Consider the following 13,309-nt stretch of genomic DNA (forward strand, 5'->3'; position numbering starts at 1 on the left):
TCAATAGGCAATTCATCGTCAGAGAAGCTGATCCGATTGACATCAAAGATTTTTCCAACTATTTTCTCAAGCTGATTTACTGTAATCTCCCTATGAACATATGATTCATTTAATACCTTCAATATAATATCACAATGTTCCTTGGAATGCACAACAAAGATAAGAGGAAAATTTGAGCAAGGGTTTTCTTCAACTGATCTATTATTGAATACTCTGGCAACTTCATCTTTTTCAAAAATTCTTCGACTTCTTCTTCGGTGACAGGTTTTTTGATAGATTAAGGCCCAATCACAATTGGCTTGGGCTTCCTTAAACCTTCTGGTACGAAGCATCGTCTTGACCGAGTCAAACCCCCTACCTCATCTACATCTTCCACTACTTTATTTCCCTGATAAGTCATCACAGTCCTCTTATAGTTCCAGGGAACCTTTTTTATATTAACTATCGGATGTTGGATCACTGGTTTGATGATAATAAGCACTGCAAATGCCCCTTTCACTGTCAAGATAGACTTATTCAGAGCTTCTACCACCGTCAACTTAGGTTTGTCCTGACTTAAACCGATATTTTTTCTGGTGCCTTATACTGTGATCACGGGTTTCTTTTCGCTCTCTTGGACTTTATCTTCTCCCATTTCTTCCTGGCTCAATGATATTGCTTTTAATGAGTCTGCCACATTCACTGATTTATCCTCATTGGTCTGTATTCTGATAAGAGGCTTATAACACCTTGATGACTCTTTCTCATTATATATTAGTTCAAACATATTAGTTTCAACAGGGGTTGGCAACGGATTCTGGTTAATGTTTAGAACCTCTGGGGCCTGGACCAAAATCTGATTTGCATCAATTAAATCTTGGATGACTCTCTTTAAATACCAGTATTTCTCGATATCGTGGCCTGGTATGTCAGAACAATATGCACATCTTAAATATTAATCGAGATTCCTGGAAGGTGGATTTGAAAGCCTTCCTTGAATCGGGCTTAAGACTTTCATCTTTCTCAACCTATCAAACAAGCTAGCATATGTCTCCCCGAGATGCGTGAAATAATTTTTGACCACCTTATCTTTCTTGTACTCAGGCCTGGGTTGGAAATTGGGTCTGGAGGGGTATTGGTAATTTGGTGGAGCTGATGGATGATTTAGTGGAGCTTACGCACGCCATTGCGGGTAAGAAGGGGTTTGGGCATATGGTTGTGCGCTATATACTGGGTAAGGAAGGGGTGGAATGGCATATAGTGGGTTTGCAGAGGGTAGTAATGGTGGGGAGGAACATATGGAGCTTGGACATAGGCTTGGGCTTAGGATTGAGGATAGGGGCAAGGCGGTCTTTTGGGATAGGAATGGGGTCCAGCAACAATGGTCGCCATGTCCTCTTTTTTTTACCTCCGAACGCGCCAGATCCACCTTGAATCACTTATGTGGTGGTTTTCAACGCGGCAAAACTCACTATTCGGCCGGTATTAATTTATTCCTCTATCATCTCTCCCATTTTGAGGACTTAAATAAAAGCCTTTCCCATTACTGGAAGTAAATGTTGAAAATAGGACTCATCATGTGCCTGAATGAAGACCTCTACCAATTTACTCTCCTTCATTGGAGGCCTTACCCTGGCGGCCTGTTCACGCCAGCTTATCACGTATTCCCTAAAGCCTTTTGTGCTTTTCTTCTTCATGTTGACCAAAGATTTTTTGTCAGGAATTAGGTCGACGTTATACTAAAAATATTGCACAAACTCAGAATCTAAGTCATCCCAGCTGTTCCACTTGTCGATATCTTGATCGACAAACCATTCTAAAGCCAGATCGGAAAGACTCTCGCCAAACAAAACCATGAGCAACTCTTCCCTTCCCCCTGCAGCCCTCAACTGGTTACAATAACGTCTCAAGTGCGCCACAAGATCACCATGCCCAGCATACTTCTCAAATTTGGTCAATTTAAAGCTGAGGGGAAGGTTAACGTCTATGAACATGCAAAGATATTTATACGAAACACTCTTACAACCTCCGATTCCCTGCAAATTCCTTGTGGCCTATTCCAAACTTTTCAATTTCCCTCTACGACTTCCTGTTCTTCTTTTGCGACGGGATTCTCCGTATCAAATGGAAATGCAGGTGACTGAGTGTACCCATATGGTTCATTAATCCTCAAAGTAGGCTCCGGGGCGTAATACTGATTATCTGAAACCTTCAATATTGGATCACTAGCAGACCGAGGAAGCACCATTGTTGGACGCACAACACAGGTGGGAGCTTCAGGTGGTAGCGGAGCCACGAAAACAGGTGATGCCGGTGGCGCCGGCTGAGCAGCGGGCCTTGGTTGGGGAATTTCCAAGGCAACACTAGAAGTACCAGGATAATATTATTGCGGAGTAAATCCTGGCGCGTGTTTCGATGACTTCATGGGAGCAGAGAATTGAGCCTGAAAAAATAGTGGGCAGTTAGAGATATTCCCAAGATCTTCAGGGAGCGGAGGAGAAGGCATGCCACTAGCCCTTGCTTGGTGCAGATCTATTAATTGTTGCCTGAGTCTTAGAACCTCATCATTGTGTTCTGAACTTTTCTCCTGGGGATCCTAATCTGGGTCAATGAGCGAATTTTCAATCTCCCTACTAGCCATGGCGAGCTTTGCTTTTGATCTAGTGAAGTACGGGTGACTAGCCAGAGTGCTGTAAACCAACCATTGTCATCTGAAAGAACATGCTAATCAAAGACAACACCCGTTAGGATTAGGTCACACAACAAGCAAGGGAATCACATTGGTAAAATTGTCCTAGATTCATGCTCATTTCTACCAGCCTTTGAGGGTAGCGAGGTCATTTTAACATCATCCCGATTTTTATCTACGCTCATTCGCTTCTTTCCTCTAACCACACCTCTTTTTTTTCATCCTAATTTCTCTCTTTTTTGTATCAGTCTCTGTTCTTTCCCTTTCTTGTCTCATCATCCTTTGTTTCTTTTCTTTCCTCGCTATCTACCTTCATTTTATAATTCTTTATGGCTTTTGATTTTCTTTAAAAAAGGAACAATAATGAAAAACAATGCAACAAAATGATTAGATCGAACCCAAAAATAGGTTGCCGACGTATCATGATGTACATGAATTAGATCTTGCGTAGTTCGGGGAATGCATGCATAAATACCACAAAGTTGAAGATTTTTTATTCTTGATTTTGATTTGGTTTTTTGATTTTTTTTTACGAAGAACACACAAAAGGAAACAATTTTGCAATATTGGCATTTCATAAAAGAGAAAACTAAAACAAACTTCGAATTTAAGACAACTTAAAACTGATCAACAAAGACTAAACATCATTCTAGACCCATAAGATAACATGCGTAATACTCCTAGTAAAGACCCTTAACGTTTAAAACAAACATGACACCGACTGAACAAAGACACAACCACACAATGACAGAAAAATAAAGGACTCAAACTAAATAAAATATGAGGGTTGCTCCTTCAAATTGGTGTTCTGTGGGATGAACCTGGCTGAGATGGACCTGCCTGTGAAGTTCCCTCTTTCTCGCTCAAATCGTGCAACATACTTTGCAATGATACTTTGATATTAGGGAGAAAGCCTCTAGCCTATGTACCTGCCTCCTGGGGAGTACAGCTATAAAGACTATTCTAATAACCTTCCACAGTTGCGAGTAAACTTGATAATTGGACTCTCAATTCTTCCACTTTGGCCCCCGCATCTTCATTCTGATGGTCATTAACTATGCATTCTTCCTGCACTCTCCCTCTAAGCTGCATTGGCAATGGCCTACTGAAACCCCGAGGTATGGATTGAACCCAGACTCCATATCTTTGAGTGTACCCCAGATTGTCCAGACCTATTTTGAAAGAATCTACACCCATTTTTGTTGCATAAAGCCAAAATTGCTCGTACCGTATTTCCCCTTTGGCTATATCCTTAAAGTACTCTATATTCTTTTGAAGGTCCAATATTGGTGGGATATCTTGCTCCCTACCCAACTGATGTATTACCCTACTCGGACTGTAAGGCCTAGTGCATTTAAGCCCTATCAGAACTAGAAGAGTTTGCATGCGACATCCAGAAAAAATTACCTTAGGATTAAGCCATCGATAGGTCCAAAGGATATTATCATGTGTTCTTGCTTCGAGAAATTTGACCCAAGCATTGACTCCCACAGGTAAATAAAATTTATCAAAACACATTCTCTCCTTCACGGCGTACACTCGATCATCCAGAAAACGTTCAACCACATCTGCTCTAACTAAAGAAGGCGCATGCAAATGCTCCATCATCCACAACTGTAATATTAAGTTACTCCCCTCCAAAAATCAAATCCCTCTTTTCACCTCAGTCAAAACCTTATATATTTCAGTTAAGATCATTAGTAAAATGGTAACTTGCTCCTTTTTGTTGACTAAAGCCATCACCACTGATTGTAAACGGGTATTGATACGCCTCTCATCTAACGGGAACACTAAGATACCTAGTAGATCCAAACAGAAAACTTCGAGATGACGTTGTTCCCACTTCTCTTTGGTAGTACAAAATTCATCCCAAAAGCAGTTCAAAACTTTCCGAGGACCCAAATCTAGCAAACAAATAATCGAAGGAAACCCTTGATTGTTTGAGACACCCTAAATTCTTGTTATCTTTCAACCCACAAAGTCAAAAAAATGTCTTGCCCCTATGATTTCGGGCTAAAATCATCCGTTGACCCATATAAGGCAATCTAAACAAACGAGATATTTCGGCCAGAGTAGGAGTCAATTCACAACTTCCGAACCTAAACACCAAATTGTTTGGATCCGAAAAAGTCAATACAGCCTCTATTAGATCTGGACGGGACATGAGATCAAGAAGTGCTACCAGATTGCCTAAGACTTTCCTCACTTCATATTTTTCAGAGTAATTGAATGTGCCCCACCACTTGATCAACTTTCTGGGTACCTTGACAACCATAAGGACTCTAGACTTTGTGGACAGATCCATCCTGTAACAACACATAAGACGTTACCTTAAAAAATTTGATAAGAGCAAAAATTCCCAACCCTTGAAACTTTGACGCGGACATATCGAAGGGACATGCCACTTTATGACTCCAAATCGCCGAACAGTACCACTGAATAAAATCAGCCTACTTGGCTAAGAAAACTAACAACACTAGATTACGGGGAGAAAAACCTAGGCTAAGACTAAGACAAAGGCCAAAAATAAAGATTACCGGACCCACCGAGGGTTGCCTACGTATCCCGCCTCAAGGGGCAGGAATCAGGTATGCGCAGTTCGTCCAGATTGGTCAATTAAGGATTATAGAACAAATAAAACCTTAGCTTGAGAGACACGAGTACTCGATGAAAATAAAAAAAAATGGATTTTTAATTTGACACTTCATACAAAAACGACACCAACAACCATAAAAGAAAAATCTTTTTTATATTTTTGATATGAAATATACAAAACTTCTATCATCTTTATTTTGAATTTTCCACTTATAAAAATCTCCTATCTAGAAAAAAATCTTTTTGAAATTTTTGAATTATGAATGCATGATAAAGGAACAAAAGGAAAAAAAATTTGATGTTTTTTTGAGAAAATAAGTGCGAAAGGTAAAAAATCTTTTTGAATTTTTGAATTGTGAAAGGAAAAAATCAAAAGCCATAAAGAACTCTAAAAACTTATGAAACTCTCTTTTTTCTTCTTTTCGACTCACTATTCCTTTTCTCTTTTTTAACACTTTCTTGTCTACACACTTTACTTGTAACACAGGATTTTTCTAAATCGATCCGTCAAATGACCATGTTACCCTCAAAGATACAACATTTAGCACTTAGGGATGTTTTAGAGGTGAGTCTCATACAAAGGACAAAGTGGGTCCCGCTAGTTCTCAATATGATGCAGATAAACATGACCTAAAAGCTGACCTACGTAGAAGTTTACTAACAAGGTTGTTCGGGGGAGCATATGATCGATAGTGGCTGCTTTGCTTTTCATCCACTCCATACGTCCGATGGCTCCTCCTCCTAAAATAAGGGCGACTCAACTAGAGTTTCTGTGCATGACGTGCACTCCAAGACATGTTGCAGGTAAAATTGACTTGGGTTACGCATATGATGCCAGATATATAAAGCGGTAACACAAGAGAAAACACGTAACACGTAAGCACTCAATAATGATAAAATAAACACAAACAACGTTTATACACTCATAATGTCAAACTAAGCCGATGCAACTCCAAAAATAAGCTCGAACTCTGAAAAGTCCCCAGCAGAGTCGCCAGAGCTGTCACGCCCCTTTTAACTCCAAAAAAAAATCATTTTAAGTTTTGAAAGGGTTTTATTATTAAGTGACAAAAGAAAATGATTTGTTTTGAAAAGGATTCATTTTTATTCTAAACTCAGAGTCGCTACTTGGCATAATCCAGTGTGCCAAGTCACCTTTGGAAAACCATTTTCAAAATGATTTTTGACTCTGTAAAATTAATTCGCGAACAGAGATTTCGACTGAGGAATTTTGTTGACCGAGGGAAAGGTGTTAAGCACCCCTCGGTCCTGTGGTTTGATCGCGGTCTCTTAGTGGAGTGTATCGGCTCATTTGACATTATGCATATATAAACCACACAAAATCACACAAAATAATCAATCAAACAAACAAACAAACAAATCCAAAATTATCATGTCCAGTCTGATTATTACAATCCCAAAATAGAAAAATGTGAAAATATAAACCTACTCTATTCTATGCTAATTCTATACTACACTCCATTGCTTTCTCCACCCGACGTTTCGGGCCTTGATCGTGCATCGTCTTCAAGTACATGGTACTTCAGGGCATTCTCCGAATAAATCAATACAAATTCCTCGGGGCATTCCCCGACCAAATGAGTATAATTTTTCAACGCAAGAAAATCAAACCATTCAACCAAATTTCAAACGTTCAACAAAATTTCAAACACTCAACAAAACCATAAATTCTAAACTTTGCCTACCCGAACCTACTATTTGCCTACCCGACTCGACCTATCATGATTCTATCACATTTCGACAATATTTATACTTAAACCAAATTAAACCAAAAGTTTTTAATCAATCCAAATTCACCTTTTTAGCAATTCCTCAATTCCGCCCCAGATTAACAATTTTAATTCTCAAGAAGGTTCACTTCATCACATGATTCATAACTGAAGAAATAACACGAGCAATCGTTCACCAACAACAAAGATCACTCAATCACACAAATGTTCAATCCAATACACCAAACATAATAAATAATAAAGTAAAAGAAGAGAAGATTAGAATTGGACCTCAACTTTGAGCTTTCAATATATTGAAGATAAAAATGGCACCGAAGAACCTCAAATCAAACCTCAATAACGAGCCACACCAACTCAATAATGAGAAATAATAACACGAACTGACTTGAATCCCGACAAAAAAAAAAAGTATCACTCAAGTCAAAGACTGACAATGCCAAAAACCTAGAAAACCGTGTTCGAAATCTTTGAAAAATAGGCAAAAATAGATTGAGAATCAGGGAATTACCAAAGAAACTAAGGAACCCATACTATTCAAGCTCCGGTGAGGTAATAATGGAAATAATCGAGAAGAAAATGGTTGAAGCGAAGCTAATTCCAGAGACCTTAGTGTTTTTCGAGTAGATTAATCTAAGAAAACCATAGAAACGAAGGAATTTTTGGATATTTTGGAACTGAATCTATCGACTTGGTACACGGGAACTAATTTCGACGACTTTTCCACCGAAGGAGGCTCGACAGTGATCGAATCCTTCACCAGTTTCACTGTTCCAATCAAAACTCGATGCTTTCAGTCTATTTTTTTCATTTTCTTCACTATTACAGCCTCCTCGGCCCCTCTCTCTTTGGTTGTCGTGCGTGTATGTGTAGTTTCGGTGGTTGTGAACGCTAATAACCGTGTGTGCATAAGAAAGATGGTAAGCGGGAGTGATGATGAATGAAGAAGAAGCAAAAGGAATCCTAAAAAATGGCCTCCCCTTTCTAGAAGCCCAAAAATGGCCAAAAAAATCCTCTCTTTTCGTGTACTCTTCTCTATATATTTTCCCAAAATCAAAGAAAAAAAACAAGGGGACCCCCGGATAGGTGTAAAGGGTGCGGGTATCTTCTATGGAAATTTCCTGGAAGTTACCTTTTCTATCTATTCCGTTTTTCTTTTTTTTTTGTTTTCTAGGTGTATGTATATCCATTTTTTCCTTTGTGGGCAAGAAATGTGATGGGGGGAGTCACGTGAGTGGGGGTGAGTTAGGAGGGTATTGGGTGGTAAGGTATTGTCTTTTAATTGGAGAGGTAGAGGTTAGGTGTCTATTTTTGATTGGGTCGGTTGTTAGAATATTAGGATGAGACAAAGTTTGTTATGACTTGTTATTTGGATAAAACAAAACAAAAATAAATAAATAATAAGTAAAAGATGAGGTGGTTATTTATTTTCTTGGGAAAAATTATAAAAAATGGGGTTAAATTGTGTGATATCGGAATAAGAAATATTATTGACGGGACAAAATTACGTGTCTACAAAGTATCATATCATAGGTTAGGACGCTCAGTTCCCAGATCGCGCATAGATTTTCCAGACTATCAGTCGTAGCAGTGGTGAGTTTCATATTTCGAGGACATGATTTATTTAGTTCAAATTAATTTATCAATTTCAGTCATTTTTATTCAGTCGGAGTTAGTTAGGGGGTTTGTCCCATCAGCTCCTCAGCCAGTCAGTAGAGGCTTTTCAGATTATTTTAGAAAGTTAGTCAGTTTCTCAGATTTCAGTTGTCATTGGCAGATGTTTTATCAATAATATCAGTTATGCCTTACAAATTTTGTCAGATTTATGACTTAAAACCTTATGGCATTCCTCAGTTAAATTCTGCATATGTTATGTTATTATCAATTTTACTCAGTGCTCACAGCAGGTACCACCTCATGAGTTTGCTTGTGGTTCCTTGGGACTGTAAGCACTATGTCCCACCCAAGGTGTACTCTCGGGGTCTTACAGATAAGTAAGCAAGAAAATATTGTTCTAAAAGCATTTATATGTAATTTGGGTGTTACTACATAGATGAAGAAATCATTAATTTGTTTTTTGAATATTTTGGAAGTCTTATTTATTGATAGCTAGTTTGGGACTCATTTTCAATTAGTCAGAATATATCATCAATAGTTATGTGTCCTTTGGCCAGTTGGAAAGTGTAGATCGTCTTCTTCTGCATTGTAAGGTGGCTAGTCGGTTATGGAGGAAGGCCTTAAATTTGTTTAGGATGCAATGGATCTTGCTGGGTACAGTGAATGAGGCTTTACAGAGTCAAACTCATAACAGGAGGGAGGAAATCCTGAGAGCATAAAGCATTATCCCCTTAGCAATCACGTAGGTCATTTGGAAAGAGAGAAATATAAGGGCTTTTGAAGGGGTGGAACTTAATTTCGTATATTTAAAGTGTAGTGTTTGGTAACTAGTTTACTTTTGGTGTACTTGCGAGGTCCTAATTTGTATAGATCATTGGACCTTTTAGAACCATATTTTGGTGTAGGTTCTCTTCTTTTGGCATATATTTACAAGGTTCCCCCCAAATGTTGTATAAATTATTTACCTTATAAAAAAAGGTCTTGACTAATTTAGCTTTTGTTTGATAAATGTGTTGGTTGTTGATTTCCTCAATTAGGGTGTAATTGTACAATGGTGGCTTGCATTTGACTTTAGTTGCATCATAATACCCCCTGTGTTCCTCAGTATGTATTCATCTCTGATGAGATATTGTGTCCATCCACTTTTGGTCGTATGAGCAGTATGGTTTGGTGCATATTGCTGCTGGAGATTTACTGAGGGCAGAAATTACCGCGGCATCTAAAAATGGGAAGCACGCAAAGAAATTCATGGATAAAGGGAAACTGGTACCAGATGAAATTATTGTGACGGTAGGTTTATTCATGCATTGCCTGCTTCAATTAGTATTCTATATTGGTTAAAACTGTAGTAGTTCCCAATATCTTATAGATTGATAATATGTATCTTCTTCTAGTGTAGATGGTCAAAGAGCGGTTAAATGGTCCAGATTCTCAAAAGAAGGGTTGGCTTTTAGATGGATAACCTCGGAGCTCTTATCAAGCCATAAAACTCAAAGAATTTGGCTTCCAACCAGACCTCTTTATTCTTATGGAAGTGATATTCTGTTGTTACTACGTGCCTCATGTTCTTTCATTCCTTTTTAGTGAAGTTCCTTTTGTTTAGTTAGACCGCACATAAAATTATGCTATTACATAACTTAGACTCTTAGAAAGATACTTTTAAATATTTCAGATTCCTTGACCTTTTCTTTGTTTCTCTTGCAATCGGCTTTAACCCCAGTATGTTTCGCTATAAGATAACTTTCACTCTGTCATAAGTTTTATTATGTATGTAGGTACCTGAAGAGATTCTTGTTGAGAGAGTGGTTGGTCGTAAGCTAGATCCAATAACAGGGAAAATTTTTAATTTGAAGTATTCTCCCCCAGAGACGGAAGAAATTGTGTCTAGGCTCACTCAGTGCTTTGATGACACAGAAGAAAAGGCATGTATAGTCCATGAATTAATCAACATTACCATTCTTGGTTATTTATCAAGAAAAGATTACCATTCTTTGTTCAACTTTCCTACTACTTATTTGCAGTAGATTGATATGAAGCTTTTGAATCAAATTCCTTAATGTGAACTCATCTGACTTTGAATTGACAGTTTCCTCCCTTTTTAAAACATTAGTTTACCTTTTAAATAAATTTATCTCTCTTCTCAGCTTCGTCTTTCTTCGACACAACCCTGCTCCCACCCCTAAACTCCCCCTCCTCCCTAACAGTGTTTGACCTGAAAGGACCATCTGGACCTGAAAATATTATTGCTATTTTTGCATTTTTTCTTTTTAACTAAACCATTTTGTTATGTTCTCTCTGTATTTCAATTTCAATTTATGTTTCTTTAAAATCAAATGTGTAGATTATAATAAGAATGATTTTTCTCTAATTATTCTTATAATTAACTTTCCAGGAAAAATTGTGTTTGCAAACTCACCATCAAAATGAGGAAGCAGTTCTCTCAATGTATAAAAATATCACAGTCAAGGTACTCCTTTTGCCGACTTCTTCTGGAAAAGTTGCTTAACCTTAAACTTTAGAATGAAATAACTGGATATGGAATACTGTTGAAATTTACATAGCGAATGGAAGCCACAAATAAATTACTGTTGAAATTTACTTCTTTTTTTCTTCTTAACCCCCAGATATGTTCTACTACTATATGTATTTATGCCAAGATTTCACCATCTTAAAAGTCAACAGATTAGATTGTCTAATTGGGGCCTCTATTCTCAATAGACAAAAGAAAATGTCAAAATCCCACAGCAAAAGAGAAAAGGACAGGCTGAAACCAAATTGAGGAAAAAAATATTTTTGATCAGAAAGTTTGACCAGTAACTGAGGGAGTTGGCGACAGGAACCATGTGTTGAAATTTAAAGCAAAGAAAAATATATAGTCTATTAAATAATAGTACTGTATATGTATCTATCTTTATATAATCAATCTGGTTCCAGTTAAGAACTAGTAGCTGTGTCTTTGTCTTAAAAAGAACATGATATATATAGTAGTTGCAGCCTGCAAGTAGTCATGGGAACAAGTCATTTCTTAATCATCCTTTTTTGAGGTTTTTGTTGAACTATTGTCCTTGTTATTCACTTCTTTTATGTATTGATTTAAGTAAGTTTTCGTGTTGTTAAATATTACATATTTGCAGTTATATGTTGTTTTAGCTTCAATTTTCTTAATGTATTGCAGGGGCTCCTCTGCCTGAAAAGACTTCATTGACATTCTGTCCTTACAATATATGGAACCTCATGTTGTAGCTTTGGTGATGATAAGAAATTAAAGACTCAATTTGATGCTATGAATATTTCTGATTCTGGTTGTGCTTCTCTTGTGAAGTTCATCCTCTATGCGGTAAGACAATTCTTGATCTGTGTATAGTTATATATTTTTTGCTAAATTTGACCACTTTTTTCGAGTTCTCAAACTAGAAGGTAACCAATGGCTTAGTCTTTTGTTTGTTAAGTCTCTCTTCATAAGTGCGGAACAATGTAGTTGCAGCTCTTTCTTTATGCAAGAGAATTCTTTAAATATGGCATCTTTCCAGATAGAGTAAAATTTAGTAAACTGAAACTAAATTAATACATATATATATATATATATATATCTTTTTAGATACAGTAAAATTTAACAAACTAGAACTGAATTAATACATATATTAAATTCATGCTGCTTTGACAAGCTTATGATAGCTAAGAACTAAGGGTCTAATAGCAAGTACCTTAGTTGCAATACATAGTTAGGAATATATTCATTTCCTATTTTCCTAGTCTTGCAACATGAAGGCATTTAGTATTAAGGAACGATACTATATCCAATCAGTTGGACTACTAATTGTTTTAATGCATGTTGTATATAAAACCAAATATTCAACTTCAGTTGCAATGCTACTACCTGCCGTTGTTTCTGTATTTCTATTTGGGTTTCACCTATCCTTTGCCTTCTTCATTGATTCCATGTAAGTGTGAAGATTTATTTTCCGGCTACGTTTAGGCATTGGGGAAACTTTCACAAATTTGACAATACATAACTGTAATACCCCATACTTCTACCTTAAAATCGTCCCAAGAATGTTAGAAACTTTTTTTAAAATTAACTTAACAACGATACCAATTTCATCCAAATCCGGTATCGGAGAATAAAGTTATGGAAGTTTTACTCAGAGCTATCAGAATCGCCCAGGTGCGATGGCCAGGTTGACGAATCGTCGATCTAGTAACGGATCGTCGCCTAGACCGTTGCAGCCAAGGCACTGAGTCAACCTTCTGGATAAGGTGCGACGGATAGGTTGATGAGTTGTCAAACTTGTGACGGATCGTTGCCCAAGCCGTCGCTATAAGGCAGTGAGTCTTTTTTTTGGTCCACGTACGACGGTCAAAACGACAGACCGTCGAGCCAGCGACAGACCGTTGCACGAGCCATCACAGGTCCCATTCAACGAATTTTAAGTCATTTTTAAAGGGTATTTGGGTCTTTTTTCACCCGTTTTAACCCCTAATTATATCAAACCAAGGCTTATAAGTTCATTATTCATTTACAACATCAAATTAGGATTTTCTCTCAAAGATCAATCCCCAAGAACAAGAAACCCTAGGTGTTTAATTTCAAGTCAAGGATTCAAGTTTTCCTCCATCAATCTTCAAGAAAGTCATACTTTGTCAGTTTCATGCTATCGAGTCCTGGGGGTTCTTGTACCCG

The 13,309-nt window shown here is 37.5% G+C and overlaps 1 pseudogene; it reads left to right on the forward strand.

Annotated features, from left to right (window-relative positions):
- Positions 1 to 5,991: 5,991 nt before the first annotated feature.
- Positions 5,992 to 11,833, forward strand: LOC124889746 (annotated as a pseudogene).
- Positions 11,834 to 13,309: the final 1,476 nt, after the last annotated feature.

This window comes from Capsicum annuum, chromosome 12 (assembly GCF_002878395.1).
Source record: "Capsicum annuum cultivar UCD-10X-F1 chromosome 12, UCD10Xv1.1, whole genome shotgun sequence".
Taxonomy (NCBI): domain Eukaryota; kingdom Viridiplantae; phylum Streptophyta; class Magnoliopsida; order Solanales; family Solanaceae; genus Capsicum; species Capsicum annuum.